The sequence below is a fragment of the Aulonocara sp. 'chitande type north' Nkhata Bay genome, linkage group LG23 (genome assembly GCF_057382095.1).
Source record: "Aulonocara sp. 'chitande type north' Nkhata Bay isolate Kocher_YH1m ecotype deep benthic linkage group LG23, A_spYH_male_GT1.1, whole genome shotgun sequence".
Taxonomy (NCBI): domain Eukaryota; kingdom Metazoa; phylum Chordata; class Actinopteri; order Cichliformes; family Cichlidae; genus Aulonocara; species Aulonocara sp. 'chitande type north' Nkhata Bay.
Window position 1 is genome coordinate 50,191,188 of NC_141365.1, and position 17,163 is coordinate 50,208,350.

Here is a 17,163-nt window from a genome sequence, read left to right on the forward strand (position 1 = left end):
TTATCAGAATTCACAAAGACAGGGATGTTCCACGTTGTTATTATCAGTTTTGAACTGTCTCAACCTACAAAGCAAAGAAGTGACAAGTGTTAATGTTTGTTCTTCTTTTGCAAATTAAAAACATATAAATAACTTAAGACGCATGGAGCTCATATCTGCCAAAACGCAAAGATAGCAGTCAGAACACAAATAAGACAAACAAGTTTATACTTGAAAACGATGATGCATGTTCACAAAAAGTCAGCACAGAAAAGAAACACCTGCCAAAGTGGGATTTCTGTTGTTCAGCTGCAGGTGCATCTTACTCCACTTTCACAACACCTTTAAATATCTTTGCTTTCACATGCTGTCAGATAATGCCTTGCATGAACTAGCTAGCTTGACCATAAGGCAACCTTTATTCGTCATTAGCGATGAGGTGTTATTGTTGTGGGACACTTCCTTCTATGACTGAAATAACACCTGTGGTAAAATTATTTAGACGCACTGTGAGAAAATGCTGTAAATGTTGTTGCTGTAAACAGTATAATACAGTGTTTCTATGGGAACATAACATATAAGCATTATACTGCAAAGCATATGTTGTGTGAAGCAAAGTAAAATACATGTTTTTATAGATCAGATTACGGTAGGCGCACTGTAAAATATCAGATGTTTGTTTTTTATTCATGGTTTCTTTTTATAGGCACACGTGTGTTACATGAACCAGCCATGCACCACCTTTTATAACCTCAGCTAGTTTGCAATGCTTGTCCATAGTTGGGCCCCTTGTTAGCTTGCAAAGCCAGCTGCTAATACTTTTGTGTAATTTAACAGGGGAGCTTCTTTCCAGTGTATTTAGATAAATGTTGGCAACTTCCAAAGTATATATTTCACCTGGCTCGGTGCTCGTACTGTAGCTATAAACTGTTAATAATGTTTGTCCCAAAGGTCACTAAGTATGATCTATGACCAGCTATGAGTCAGCTCCATGTCAGGCGTGTTTATACTTACAACGGCAGAACTAAAACCACCTCCACCAAAAAACAGTGACAAAAAAACAGGCCGACATATTAGAGAGAAACTGCAGACATTAAGCACCATATGCAGTCTGATAACAGATAACCTTATCATAACAAACAGACTGGGAAACAAGTTTCCTGTTGTTGGCATTTCCATTTTGACGACCACAAAAAATTGCACGCTGTTGGAGGACTCTTCAGGGCTCCAAGCTCATATCCTCGCCTTAAAAAACACATCATCCCTCCCACATTCCTGAAACAATGGCTGCTCTCTGTACCAAATACAAAGGTTCCTCAGCTCAGAGATGTGTGGTAGAGAGAGAAAAATTCCCTCTTGATGTGGTAGCATATTGTCCTTGTAATGGGTTTCAGTGTAACAGAGGAAGGGGCAGCCCACATTCTTTAGAGGTGAGCTCATGCTTGAAAACCTTCAATACTTGCTTTAAAATCCAACAACCAGCTGAGACTGAGGTGGATAATTTGCTGCAGCGCACGTACCCGTTTTCCTTTTACCTTTAATTCATTCCTGCCACCCAGCACCAGGGTGTTGTAAATATTGCAGTCATACCCTCACCTGCAGTTTTCACATTAAAAATGTGTGAAGAATGAAAGCTTTTCACTAAAAACACGCAGAGAGTCTTAATGGAGGTTCCTCCTTTCTGCAAACAGTGAGGAAGATAAGCATATATTTAGCATTGCTTGGTTTTCGGTGAGCTTTGTTTCTTCCTCTTTCTTTTTCCCCAGGAGATTCTGAGCCAGAAGTACGTCTTATCATGGCATCGATTACCACAGAAGAAGGGACACATTAAGAAAATTCCTGAAAATGGGAGCATGTTCGTTCGTGTCCAAATAAGGCTGCACGCTGGCACTTGGCACAAAAGTGAAAACATGAGGTAAGAACGACAAATCTGAGCCTGGACGTGTGTTCCACACAACACACAAAAGGAGAGAGCTCGTTTTTCAACGCCCACGTCACAAAAACACGAGAAGTGACCTCCTGAGCTCAGGTGTGGTCACAAAGAGTGAGAGTTCAGACTGTTAGGAGGACTTAATAAGAGCTCTGTGCTCGGCACACCTGCTGTGAAGTTTGTTTTCAGTCCCAGCGATGGGAAATTTTCTGGCTTTCTGGGAAGTCTAATGCATATTCATCCTGCGCCTCTTACTTTACCTGCCACAGTCAATTCATCACCCAGCTTTGTGCGCACTCACACACACACACACACAGACACGCACAAAATGAACAACAAAGACTGCTAATGAGCAGGAATGCCCACAGATCAGTGGAACAGCACGGCAGCTGTCGCAGCAGGGGGTCTTCTTGTTGGCTGGCTGTTGTCCGCAACCAACAGTGCCCCTTCCTCCCCCAATAAGACAATGGCGTTTCCCGCCATGGGTGTGTTAACACTGTACAGTGAGAGACGGGAAACAAGAATAACTGGCAGTGAAGGAGCAGAGGGAAGACAGGAGAGGAGGCGGGTGATGGTTCAGAGGGCACGGGGTTGAGTCGCTTCAGCTAGCACAAGCTGGCTTTCCAACATTGCTGTCCAGTGCTAAAAAAAAAAGGAAAGAAGAGAGAGAATCATGGGGGAGTGTCATCAGCTGAATACCACAGGAGCAGGCGTAACAGTGTCGAAGATAAAAGCCCCACATTTGAAAGCTGCCTCCCGTCTTTGTAAATTACAGGGTGCGATACAACAAGTTAGGCTATAAGAGTTTAACTAGCACAAGGTTTGAGTTAATTGCACCTAAACCCAACCTCCTATTGGTGAAGAGAGCTGCAGGTGAAACTGTGCAACTTATCGCCGGACATCTTTTTTCTTTTTCATGTTTTTTATTTGTGGCCATGCACAACTTTAATGAACATGTAGGCAAAAAAGCCTTTAAGATGTAGGAAAATAAGCCACAGGATAGCTGTGCCTCTGCTATTAGCATGTAAACATATTCAAAGATTTAGAGCAGGGAGGGAGTGCATGCTGGAAAATGGGCTTCAGTTTTGCTGCGGCCAGAATAATCCATTAAACAATTTTACTGCCATAATCCCCCCGGCTGTATAATAAAGAGCAGTTTTACTTTCCACATTCCTCGCCATGCAGCGCACATTACCACCTCACAGCATCAACAAAACAACATCGTCATTCAAAACATCCCAAACATGCGGTAATTTATACTTCACTCTTAATTCACATACGATGTGTGTGATGACATAAGTGGAACAGAAGCGGTTACAGTAATTCCCATCTGCTGCAGCGGCTCAGTCTAATGTCTGAGGAATGTGCAGCAGGAGACGCTGGCTCGCGGAGGAGGAATGTTCAAATTACTCTGGTCTGGATTGAGTGTGTGTGTGTGTGTGTGTGTGTGTGTGTGTGTGTGTGTGTGTGTGTGTGTGTGTGTGTGTGTGTGTGTGTGTGTGTGTGTGTCAAAGGATTGAAATACTAAAGAATAGAAGAAGAGATGAATATGTCTTGATGGACAGTGAGAAAAAGCGTAGTGTAGTTCAAAGGGAAAATGATGGGTTAACTGCATTTGTGTGTGTGTGTGTGTGTGTGTGTGTGTGTGTGTGTGTGTGTGTGTGTGCGCACGTGCGCGCACCCACATGCACACCTCTCCTCCACAATTTGTCAGCCTGCGCTGTGCTGCTAGATGAATGCAGGGATTACATAAGATGAGGTCTGATTGGCTGCTTCTGAGCACGATAACTGGACTGGCCTGGCCGGTGGATTATGGGTAATATTGGAAAGTTGCATTAAGGGCAGACTGTCTGTCTGACCGACTGTTCGCTCTCTCTCTGAACTCCATTGATAATAATACTCGTATTTGTGCTGCAAAAAGCACTGTATTTTTCAAAATAAAAGCTTTAAAAATTGTGTTTGCAGGTAAAAGCATAAACGGAACAAAGTTACTAATGAACACTTGGGACAGGATTACATATTAAAAAGCCATTTCAGGTGAAGATGATTGCTTGTTTACTTGGTTGTCTCCAACTGGATGCTTGAATTTAGTCAAACTGAGTATTTTATCATTTGGGCCTCTGGCAGGCAGGTGAAAAACAGTGATTTCCTCCATTTGAATTAATTTTAGCCCCGTGTTTACAATATCTGAGAGACCATTGTGCTTCACTTTGTATATTACTTGTTAAGAGGGAGCTGATAAGCCAGCTAGCTACCAGACAAAACAAAGATGCTCGAAAGGCCTGCTAATGTTTTGCTCAGTCGCTGGCAGCTCTTCCACAATGAGGTATTATATAAACATTTAGCTGGGGTTAGCTTTCTATCTCTCATGGGTCATGTTGTGGTGATTGAATAAGACTAGGCTGTAAAGCCCAGCCATCATGTGACCCTGCCCTACAGGCATGGCTGAAAGCATGGATAGGTCTCCCCAGCTAACTGCCAGAAGCAACATAAAGAGCCAAGTATTCACATTTGTCATTAAAAATAACTTTTAAAGGCAAAAAAATATATATTTCTTCAGGTTTAAGCAACCATTAAATGTGTATAGTGTTGATTTCATGTTGGGAACGTCTCATTCCAAGCACCCTTAGTGGAAATATCTGAAATGTCAGACAAAAGTAGAGGTAAAAGACAATAATCTCATGCTCTGGGTGACTGTGGCAGGCCTGTACACGTTTGACCCCAGCTCGCACTGCAAAGACACACACCCACACACGGCGGCACAAACACAAGCTGAGAGCGAGCCCAAACACTCTCCCCCTGGGTCTGAAGCAAATCAGCGGATCAGCTCGTTTGAGTCTCAGCCATCGATTTCTCGAGCCATCTGCTCACTTTTGGCCCTGGTGAACATCTCCATGACAACGTGGTGTTGATAAATGGAGGGGAGTGTTATTTAAGTCTGCAATCTGCTAATGTAGTGAAGTCAGTCCTGCTCTTCTTCCTTTGTATGTTTATTAAAAAGGCCGTCGCTGGCTGATGCAGTTGCCTGACAGAGATTAGCTGTAATCCTTGGATCAAAATTCTCATAACTGAGGGGAAGTTGCTGAGGATGGGAACACAAACACAGATTTTTAAACATTATCAACATCAGGAATGAGAAATAACTTTGCATCCATAATATGAATAAGTGGGGATTTTTTTAGATCTTAAGCTGAAAAGTCACCAAAATAGGATCTCGAGAAACATCCTAAAATGGTTCTCACCCATTTAGCGCAAACCCAAACCACATCACAATATCAATTTGATTTAGAGGAAGTTTACATAGTGGTTTTGTAACTGTACTCTAGACCCAGCAAACAAAACACAGCGTACCCACTGCTACTCCAGTTCCCATGAAAACAAGTTGTTCGCCTTTTGTCTGCGAGGAGATCCGCTTTCCCGTGACCTTTACATTTGTGCTATAACCACAAGTTTTCAATTCCTCATAGGTTTGTCCACTCCCACTCGTGGCACTCATGTTTTATTATAGATTTCAACCTTTTGTCAGACTTGATAGTACAGTGCTATAACCTGCTGAATGAATGCAGAATGAAGGCTATAAATCTCCATCACAATGCTGCACATACTGTAGCATGACTTCAAAAGTGACCAGACAAGTTGTTTCAATGGAAAACTCGTGTTTAGGACACGCAGACAATGAATTACAGGGTGAGGTTTGTCTCTTCTTTCAGGAATAAACAGACCTAATAATGGGTTTTACCACTTTAATTTGCTGTTAATTACAGACTGCATATTTAAAAATAGGAAGTAGATAAAAATACTGCAGCTCTCCATATTAACCATATATAAACTTCCTTACTGATTGTCGAGACAGCACTCTACTTCAAAGACTATTGCACTTCAAAGTAAAAAAAAAAGTGTTATTACAGTTCAGAAGGTACCACAGATTTTGCCTGTTTCACTTGCAGATTTTAAATGCTTTGTAGCTGACATCAGCTTTTTGTCTATTTCTTTCTGCTACAGGGAAAACATGTACATAAAGTACAGACAGCACAGACCTTCAGGAGGCTTCCAAAAGTTGACACACTAAAAGAAATGGGGCTTTTGGAGAGTACTGACTTAACAAGACAAGACCTGAAGTGGTGGACTTAAACATAGGTTTAAGTGAAGCGCAGCTAAAGAGCACGTGTATAAATATAAAGCATTTTTTTTACTCTGAATCAATCAAATGCAAAGCTCATGCAAACTGAAATACCGAGCCTCCCTAATTATCTTTTAGAAGAACCAGGTTATTTATTTCCAGTCCTTAGTTCCAGTACCTTAGTGGGTTACTTTAAGCCTCAGTAACACAGGCCTAGAGACTGGTTTGCAACAACTGCTGGTAAAAAATTAATATTCCCGGACTGGTTGGTAGGTTCTTGCTTGCTGTCATTGGGTAAAATTAATCTCAAACAGAGATATGAACTGCACTAAAGATATATAAAAGATAAAAAGATAAATGCTGCACTAAAAACCAACAACCTGCAATTACTTTGACTGCTAGCAGTTTGCTGTGGTCACCTGTAGTTTGTACAGCAGACACCAACTTGGCAGCAAACACTTGCCCAGTACCGTATTTTTCAGACTATAAGGTGCCCTTAAAATCCTTTAATTTTCTCAAAACAGTGCACCTTATAATCTGTGCCTTATGTATGAATTCTGGTTGTTCTTACTGACCTCGAACCAATTTTATGTGGTACACGGCGCTCACAAATCTGTCAAAAATGCTTTAGTACGACTTTGGTAAGCTACGTAGCCGCACCGCTTGATGGATTGTCAGAGCATTATAGCTACCGTAGTCAGGAGCCTCGTGGAGTAATCTGGGTCTTAAACTCCGTCTGCTTCAGGTCCCAAGTCAAACGAACACAGCAGGAAGTTAGCTCGCTGGTTACCACCTAAACATGATATAGCATGTTCTGACTGACAGATTTCTGAGAAAATTCAAACGTACAGCTCGGCTATCACTTAACTAAACAGCAGTGACTTTTGTAACATTACTGAAGTTGGGCTAGCTGGTATATAATGATCGCTAGCGACACAGCTATGTTAGCATAACATAAACACAGTGAAGCTGGAGGATAAATGCTAACTTTTTTCCACTCTATAAAAGTTAATGTGAGGGACAAATGCAATCGCATGGCAGGATGCTGTAAACGGACCAAACTTCAATCAGGAGAACCACCGAGCTAATCCATCCACAATACGAGGTTAGTCATTAATATACTGCAACAACATGGGAATAGAGCAGAAGTGGAGGAATCTAGAAGAATGAGTTGAGTAAAGTTTGACTTATCTGACTGTTTTGTTTCACTTAATGCGCCCTATAGTCCGGTGCACCTTATGTATGAAAACAGACCCGTTCATCGATAGTGCGCCTTATGGTCCGAAAAATACGGTACTTGCTAAGTGAAACTGTGACGAGTGCCGACCAACCCTGAAACTAAGAACGCCTGACTTCAAAGTAGAAGCCGACATTTTTAAAACATGTTAGTTTCAGCAGTAAGGAACAGCTTTTATTTTGAAGGCCAACATCATCCTTTCTGTCTGAGAAGCTTGGAAAGAACCCACACAGATATACATCTTCCAACGCGCTTTTACTAGTCCCTAAGCACCCCAAAGCACTTTACACAACCAGTCATCCACCCATTCACACACACAAAAAACAGTTAGCCTGAATTCCTGCATATATTTAGCATCTGTACTGATTAACTGGATAGAAAATGTAAGCTTTAGATGCTTGTAAATGTATTACTTTAGCTTACCAGAAGCAGACTGGCTAATTGCAGGCTGTAGTTCTCAAAAAAAAAAAAAAAATAGAGAAGTGTATTTTCTAAAAGACCTTTAACTGCAAGTTCAGTTTTAACTTCAGTCATTTTATTGCTACTTCAATAAAAACGAATGTTTTTTCATCTCTTTTTTTAGTGCCCTTGCCGGGACCCGTGCCTGTTATTCCGCCAACATTTCAATCTGTGAGGGTGTCAAATAAATGCTTAAAATGTAGGAAAGCCATGTCAGCTCTGCAGAAAGCAGAAAACCTGGACTGTATTGCCCTGGGGTACCTCAAACCCAATCTGTGTGACTGTGTTTCTTTCTGTCTGTCAGTCATGAGTTACATAACATCCAGCCTGAAGTCAAACACACACATACATACACTGCATGAGTCTGACAGGGCCTGCATGTCTTGTCTGAAGTATCTGGCTGCAGTCTGCTCTATCTGATCAGCATCTTGTCAGAGAGGATTAGCGTGTCTGAGTTTCAGTGTGTTTTCTTTGACAGGCTGGTGGGTGCCGGTGGAGTAGTGCCAGTTAAGATGCACTCTTCTTCTTGATTTTGCTCATTTAGCAATAAATATGTGGCTAGATTTACTTTCCTATACTTCGCAGGCAAAACACAATTATATCATATCATCAAAATGATGCAATACAACAAATTCTGCATTGTTTGGCTTTACTGGCCAAGGCTAGCTTCCAGTGACTCAATTTGTATGAAAACACTATGCTTAAGCCAACATGAAAAATCTTCTTAGCCGTAAAAGCATCCTAAGCTCTGTATGCTGTTAGGAACATGTATCAGCATGTTTTTCTGTTCAGGGGAAACAGGGAAAAAAAAGTTAAGCCATAGCTGTTCAGAGAGCCTCCCAATGTGCAGCATTACTGTAGCTAGGAGCACTAGTTGTCCTATTTATCGGCACCAAGCCCGGCCTCGCAATCCAGCTAAAGCATTTCAACCCTCTGGCAACTGGGTGCTCCTGCTGCCGAGCCCGGGCAAGCCCTGATATGACACAGAAGTACAAAAAGCAGGAGTCCATTTAGCAGAGCTGTTCCCATCAATGTGAAAATAGATTTGTTTCGCATGGCTATGAGCTGTCTATTAGGCCACTTGTCTGGTGGATGCAGGAATGCGAGAGGCTGCCAGTTTCCCTATTGTTTCCATATCAGGAGCTGGAGAGTTGACAGACCTTGCATTGTCAGGGAAACTTGATGTTTGATTTCAACACTGTCTAATCTCATTGCCCTTTTAGTGCGGAACTTTAAAACTACTCTTGCACTTGTCTCCACTGAGTCCCACAATGTCACCAAACCTATCAAGCTATCACTGTTTCCTTTTCATGACTCAAAAGTTAGCAAAGTCCTTGTTCTGCATAGTTACACTGATAACACCACTATGTTTGCATTAAGTCTATTCATTTTAGGTACTTGAAAACTGAAAATGGAAGGTAATTACTTCAAGAGCCTAGCTTTGCCTACAGGCTGCATCGGTAAGTATTAGCATAACAATACTGTCCTACAATAGATTACACAGGTAGATCCAATACAGATGTTCACGTAGGGTCTGCAGAGAGTCACTGTGCTTTCATGCTCAGTTTACCATCAGCCACAATGAAGAGTTGACCTAAGATCATTGGAGATGATCCTGTTTAAGCTCAATCCTCCCATGGCTAGAAACTCATATTTTATCCGAAAGCCCATCTGAACCATAGCTGGCTCACATTTGTTGTTCATCTGCCAGAATGCAACTGAAATCTGCCCCCAGGTCATTTACATCCAAAAACAGAGGTGCATTTCAACATCCCAAGATCAGAATGTTGTTTCAAGAACAATCAAAATGATCCAAGAAATACAATTTGTAACTTTACCATACAAACAGAAGCTAAAACAGTGCAGAGCTTTTTGTAATAGGCACAGGATTTAAACCATGTTAATGTTACAAAGCAACTGGAAGCAATACCAAGCATAGCAATACCAAACTGTAATCAGTGAAAAACTGTCCATGCTCAACATTTCACTAAAGGTTTCTCTGCACTGGCTTTTTTTTTTTTTGATTAAATCTTTTTAAGGAGTGTTAATATCTACCTGCACATAGCTGAAAGGTCCAGTTATTTCAGTGTTTTAAACATCAGAATTCGACAGGATCATCAGCTTGCTTCAGTGTAATTGTTATAATCAGTTATATATTGGCACTTTTTTAGTATAGTATTAGTATTTAGTATTTATTTATTTATTGTCATTGTCAAGAACAATGAAATTGCGTTTGGGTAGTAGAGGCGCTGTTGGGCCTTCCGTACAACTGAGGTGATATGGTTGCCCCAGGACAGGTCACAGTTACCCCCAAGAATTTAAAACTGCTCACCCTCTCCACCGCCTCACTGCCAATGAAGAGAGGCAGATGGTTGTTATGGCCCCTCTTCCGGAAATCTACAATGATCTCCTTGGTCTTTTTGGTGTTTAAGACCAAGTTATTGTCGTGGCACCATGACTCTAGTTGTTGCACCTCTGTCCTATAGTTTGTCTCATCATTGTTGGATATAAGTCCGAGCACTGTAGTGTCATCTGCAAACTTAACAATGAGATTGGACGCGCAGGAGGAAATACAGTCATGGGTGAAGAGAGTGTATAGCAGAGGGCTCAGAACACACCCCTGAGGGGCACCGGTGTTGACCACAAGGGTGGAAGAGGTGTTCTTACCCACTCTGACACTCTGTCTACGGTTAGTGAGGAAGTCCACAAACCAGTTGCACAGAGAGGAGTTAAGTCCCAGTTGGTGGAGTTTGGGACGGAGTTTGTATGGCCGGATGGTATTAAAAGCCGAGCTGTAGTCTACAAAGAGGAGCCGTGCATAGGTGTTCCTGTGTTCCAAGTGCTTCAGTAATGTGTGCAGCACTGTGGCGATCGCATCCTCGGTTGACCGGTTCTCCCTGTATGCAAACTGGTGCGAGTCCAGGGATGGTGGAAAAGCAGCTCTGATGTGTTTAATGACCAGTCTCTCCAGGCATTTGGCGGGAATGGGGGTGAGTGCCACAGGTCTGAAATCGTTCAGACATGTGACATTTGACTGTTTTGGGATGGGAACGATGGTTGCTGCTTTGAAACAGGATGGTACCAGTGAACAGGACAACGAGGTGTTATATATAGAGGTGAAGACGTCCGCCAGGTCCGCAGCACAGTCTTTTAGCACCCGGCCCAGCACTCCATCCGGCCCGGCCGCCTTCCTGGTGTTAATGCTCCGGAACACACGCCTCAGCTCATGAGTGCTCAGGACCGGAGCAGGGTCGGTTGAGGGGAGAGGGGACAGGACAGGGTCGATGTTCTCCCTGTCAAAACGGGCATAAAAGAGATTTAGATCCTCAGCCAATAAATATCAAGGTTCACTTTTGTGAGTTTGGAGAAGTAAACGAACCCTGTTGTCTACTAGCTAGCCATCACACAATGTTGACTTTTCAGAGAACAAATCACGCAGTCATCATGGAAGGAGAACCAAAATTGACCACAAATATGGTGAGTGAATGGAAATAATTCACTTGGCACATGATCCAGAAAATTCAAGCTTCTGGGATCACTTCAGCACCAATTGCAGTCTAGGAACTTTTGCAAACATTTGAATGAAAATGGAAAAATGTGCAATTAACACTGAATTTGCTGCTCATATAAATGATGTTAGAGTAATCTGAAAAAAGTGGCTACAAATTCACATGAACCCTAACCCCTACCGCTCTTTTGGCTTTATGGTAGTAAAAACACTGTGGAGGAAAGTCAGTGGTGTATACAAAGAAGCTTTTGACTAATTCTCCATATTTACACCTGTCATATAAATTTTTTCTAAAACTTTAAATTGTTATGAGGTTGTAACCATTTATTGCTGGTCAAAGGTGCTACCTAGCTAGAAACTAGCTAGAAATAGCACATAGTAGCAGGCACCCTGAAAATATGAGAGCTAAAGCGATATTTGAATACTATATTAAAGAACTACCAGTGTCCTATTTTGGCTTAAAACAGATGAATTTACTGAAGTCAAAATGAGGTAAAACAAAAGAAAATGAATGATCAGCATTGCGGTCACAGTTAAGCTAATTAGCTAGCACACTAACTAGCTTTTGTTTCCTCTTCAGTGAAACAATATTGAGTAAGAACAAAACATTTCTACAGACAAAATACAAAAAGACCCAGAGAGCTGTTGTGACTAGCAAAATGGTGTTACTCCAGTCTGCTCAGTTAGCAGTTAGTTTACCAGCTGCAGTAATCCTGTAAGCTATCACAAAGCTTTCAGCACCACAACAAGCATTGTCTGCTTGTTTGTAACAGCTTACAAGAGCACCAACTCTGACAATGAAAACTATTCAGAAATGCGGTTGTTTGAGTCACACCAACAACCGACTTCCTAACACAGGTAAGCAATCTGACAGTGAGCTTTGTGTACCGTAACAAAAAGGATGACAGGACCTCACACAAATTCGCACAGAACCTCAACCGTACACACTGCAGATGACACATATCACTCCTCACACACACTTGAAACATTCCTTAGCTGTGTGTAAACCATCCAGCTACATCAGGCGCACAGTTTTTGTTGCCCTCGGGGCTACGAGCGCTCTTGTGTTTGGGTGGATTTGTAAGGGAAAGACAGAGAGATTGAGGGTCGGCTTGTTTCTGGGAAGCAACCCCGTGCTGACCTCTGAGGAGGAGAAGCTGGGGGAGGGTGGATGTACAAGGAGAAGAGGATTCTTTGGGGATTGTGGCAGACCTCTTTCAACACGCCCCCACCCCACCCAGCTTTCTCTCCATCTCTCACGTTGATCCACTTCTGCTTTGTCTCAAATTTCTCATTGGAGCCGAGGGCCAAGCAATGTTCATAACAATGCCACGGGGTGGAGAAATACTCCGTCTTAATCAAATAAAAACAAAGTTTGGATTGAGTGGGGATTCACTGCACTGGCTCCCACTAGTGATTGTTTTGGCTGCAATGGTGGAGTCTGTTCGATTTTACATATACATCCCTGAGTTAGGGATATACTCAAGCTTCAATCAGCTGCTTTGGTTAAATTAAATACCCAAGAAAAGCGAGCCTCTGGGGTAAATGTTATCAGACCACCATTTGTCTTGCTCATGAATTCATTTGCCTGGCATGGCGGGGGCGCTCGAGCTCACAGCTGACATTCCCTCCCAGCCCACATCAGTTTTCTCCCCACCTTCATCCAGCGAGGTCCGAACTCCATCGGAATGCTAATCTGCTGTGTAACAGATGGGGGTGGGGGTGAAACCTCAGCTTTCTCCTGCCAATCTAAACATTTACATTCTGATGAGAGCAATTGCAGAAGACGAGGCGATATCTGTGTTTTCTCACCTCTTCGCACAAGTGGTGTACCACTTTTTATTGCCTGTATTCATCCATGCTACAGTTAAAAGGGGAAAAAAGAACAAACTTCAGCTCTTATCATAATGTTTCTGGAGAGGAATGTTGTTATGAGGTTGCACAATTGCAGACATTTGGTTGACATTTGAGGCCTCATTAGATCTTGTTGTTTGTGGTGAAATATGGCTTTCCCCAGGGATTTTTTGATGCTTTTTTTTGCATCATGTGGTTTTGGTTTTGGTTATATGTGTGCACTATTTTGTGTCATATAGTGAGTGTAAACAGGCTTTTAGCCTTTGAACACTTTAAAAAAAAAAAAGATCAACATGTATGTCATGTTTCATTACATTCAATAATGTTGCAAATGGGGATCTCATTGGTTTCAAGATGTTCGAATAATTTGTTGTAACAACAATGCTGCTGTGCCAAATGAGGCAGTCGCAGCGCACGCATTACACATGAGCACTGACGCCATGATTGTTGTTGTACCCGTCTTGGCGGCATGCCTACGCTTGAGAGCAGGGAGTTTTTTAGGGGGTAAAAAAAAGGGCACGGGGAACAATAGGGGCGTGGGTGGCGTTTGGAACTCGGCCCACCGTGCCAGTTGCCAGAGCCGCTCATGCGCCAGATCTGCAGACAAAGAGGGTGAGTCGGTGCTCGCCTGGGCAGGGGTCCAGTCGAACTTACGACGTTGGAGGTGGAGTGGATGGAGGGGGGTGCAGGCACACGTCTGAACGCAAGGAGGGGGCTTGAACGGACAACAAAGACACAGGGGCCAGCTGTTTATCCCTGCTAAAACCAAGGGGCACTCAAGCATCTGGGATTCTATTCACCCAACAACGGCTAAAATCTTTAAAGCAAGCATTTTGGACGATTTAGATTTAGAAGCAGTACCCCAAAAATCAGAGATCCTTACGAGTCCCTTCATGGCTCATTGTTGTGCCTAATGACTTGTTTTCATTGGAAATATCTGCTACTATAAACAAGTGTTCTGGCCATAAACCTTCATAATTCACTAATTCAGACCTCAGAACAACGTGGCCTCACCTTTGATACACAGGTGGTGGAAACTTGGCAGAAAAGAGTGCTGCCTGGCCCAAGCTTTGAACCCAAAAACAGGAAGAGCAATCAGCTCCTTGACTTCCTTGTGCAGAAGCACCAGCACAGATACTCCAGTGGGTCGAGAGGGAACCTGCAAAACTCAACATAACAGAACATTTCACCGGCCCACACGAATAGCTCTCATACTTTGAACTTTTGTTGTAAACACGAGGACAACACTGACGTGTTGGTTTGTGCGCACACAAACAGAGATATAATCTCCCAGGCCTCAACAACAGTAACTGGCTGTATCTTTATGATTGAGATTATAACGTACACACTGTAAGTAAATCTGGTGTCATTATCTTTATTGACTGGATGTTGACCTACATTGCTTGCACGATATCAGTGACTCAGTCTGCTAAGTCTGTGACTGGAGCTACTTTATCTGACAATAAAAGAGGTTTGACTGTAGCCTGCAGTTTTTATTGTGATAAAACAGCAAAAAATAGATGACCTAAAATGTCCACTGTTTCCTCCCTGGTTCCTAGAGTTTACAAGCAGCATTGTGTATCAGAAGTGAAAGAGAGAATACAGTCATTTCCCCCAACCATCAGTTTCCATATTAGTTACCCCTTTGTTTAGATTGATTTCATTTTCACAACAGGCTCTAATGAGAGGAGCACTAAAGCTCTCTAATTAAACACATTAGGTAAGATATATTTAATAGTTTGCAGTGAAGATTAAACAGACAGGCTGCAAGATTTTGACAGTGTGACTCAAACCACATGGGACTGGGACACAATGGTAGACTGGCATATCCACTGATATAAAATGTTTTGAAAATCTATTAGTGTGTCAATAATTCTTCATAACTAAGTCGTCCCATTATTCTGTAGCTTCTAGATCAGTGGTGTATAAACCCAGGCCTCGAGGGCCAGTGTCCTACAGGTTTTAGATGCGTCCTTGATCCATCACAGCTGATTTAAATGGCTAAATTACCTCCTCAACATGTTTTGAAGTTCTTCAGAAGCCTGGTAATGAACTAGTCATTTGATTCAGGTGTGTAGATCCAGGGTGAGATCTAAAACCTGAAGGACACCGGCCCTCGAGGCCTGGAGTTGGCCAAGTCTGTTCTAGATGCACCTTTAGCAGCAAAAACATGAAGTCTCACATCATTGTGGACCTTTGGCCCATCTTTCTTTGGTCCTACCACAATATTTTAACTGGATTGAGGTCTGGACTTTGACTAGCCCATTGCAGCACGTTGATTTCTTTTCTTTTTCAGCCATTTTTTTGCAGGTTTGCTGCTGTGCTTAGGATCATTGTCCTGTTGCATCACCCAATTTGGACCAACCTTTAGCTGGGGCGATCGTGGCTCAAGAGTTGGCAGTTCGCCTTGTAATCGGAAGGTTGCCGGTTCGAGCCCCGGCTTGGACAGTCTCGGTCGTTGTGTCCTTGGGCAAGACACTTCACCCGTTGCCTACTGGTGGTGGTCAGAGGGCCCGGTGGCGCCAGTGTCCGGCAGCCTCGCCTCTGTCAGTGCGCCCCAGGGTGGCTGTGGCTACAATGTAGCTTGCCATCACCAATGTGTGAATGTGTGCGTGAATGGGTGGATGACTGGATATGTAAAGCGCTTTGGGGTCCTTAGGGACTAGTAAAGCGCTATATAAATACAGGCCATTTACCATTTAGCTGTCAGCTGGCCTTACCTTTGACTCTTGTATACAGAGTAGCTCATGGTCTGCTCAATAACTGCAAGGTGCCTAGGGCCTGTGGCTGCAAAACAACCCCAAGTCATCATGCCTCCACCACTGTGCTCACAGTTATATGTGTTTGTGGTGGTGTAAATGTGGTGCTCCACTTTGGTCTCATCTGTCCAAAGGACGTCGTTCCAGAGGTTTTGGCTTTGTTCAGATGGAGCTTTGCAAACATATGCCATGCTGCCATGTTCTTTTTAGTCAGAAGAGGCTTTCTCCTGGAAACTCTGCCAAACAGTCCATATTTGCTCAGTCTTTTCTTTTTCTAACTTTACTGTCATGAAATTTGACATATAACATGCTAAATGAGCCCTGTAGAGTCAGAGATGTTCTTTGGGGTTTTGCAGTTTCTCTGAGCACTGCATGGTCTGACCTTGGGGTCCACTCAACGAAAGAATGGTAACTGTCTTGAATCCTTTCTACTTGTGAATAATCTTGCTCACTGTAGAATGGTTTACTTCAAATTATTTGAAAATGCTCTTATAACCTTTCAAACAGATGCTTCCATAAAGCTGATCCTCAAGTCTTGCCTCTTTGGCGTTGCGTTACCATGAACGATCCAGACAGGCAAACTACCAAAACTATAAAGGTCTTCACACTTACTATTTCATTAGCAATATCTGGTTGCAACTTCCCATCTTAACTCTTATGGTAGCATTAAGGGTGCACTTAGCTTTTCATATGACTGCATTTGCATTTTGGTTTAATTTTTGTTAATGAAATGAAACAGTGCCACGTGTCATCTTCTGTTGTTAACCTGACCATAACTAGCTAATTTATGGCTAATACTTGAAGTTATTACTAACAGTATGAAGAGAATTATTAGCTAAACATAACAAAGAGTTGAACTACAATGGACAGTGAAAATGATTAATGAAAAGTGGTAAACTCTTTAGTTAAAGGTCTGCCAGCAAATTAAACTGCTGTCAGGTAATAGTTTGTGTTAACATCTTAAAATATGATTTAACAGCTGACATTGTTAGCAAACAGTAAAAATAAAACTGTTAGCTCAACATAAGTCAGTGGAATTGGTTGCTAAATTGCTGTTAGCAGCTAAACATTGGATAAATAGCTGAAATAGCACAATAGTTTAAACATGGATGCCTGAAAGAGTTAATAGAAATGTAGAAATGATAAGCTGTCTGTCTGCTGAACGTATTTAAACATGACATGAGTAGGGAAGGGTTGTTTTTTTTAGTTCATATGGCATGACTACAACATATGAAAATGGTATAAACTTCTGCTTTAAATAACTCTTGACATTTTAAATTGGTGAAACTTTTTTTTTTGTACAGTTTCATGTATCAC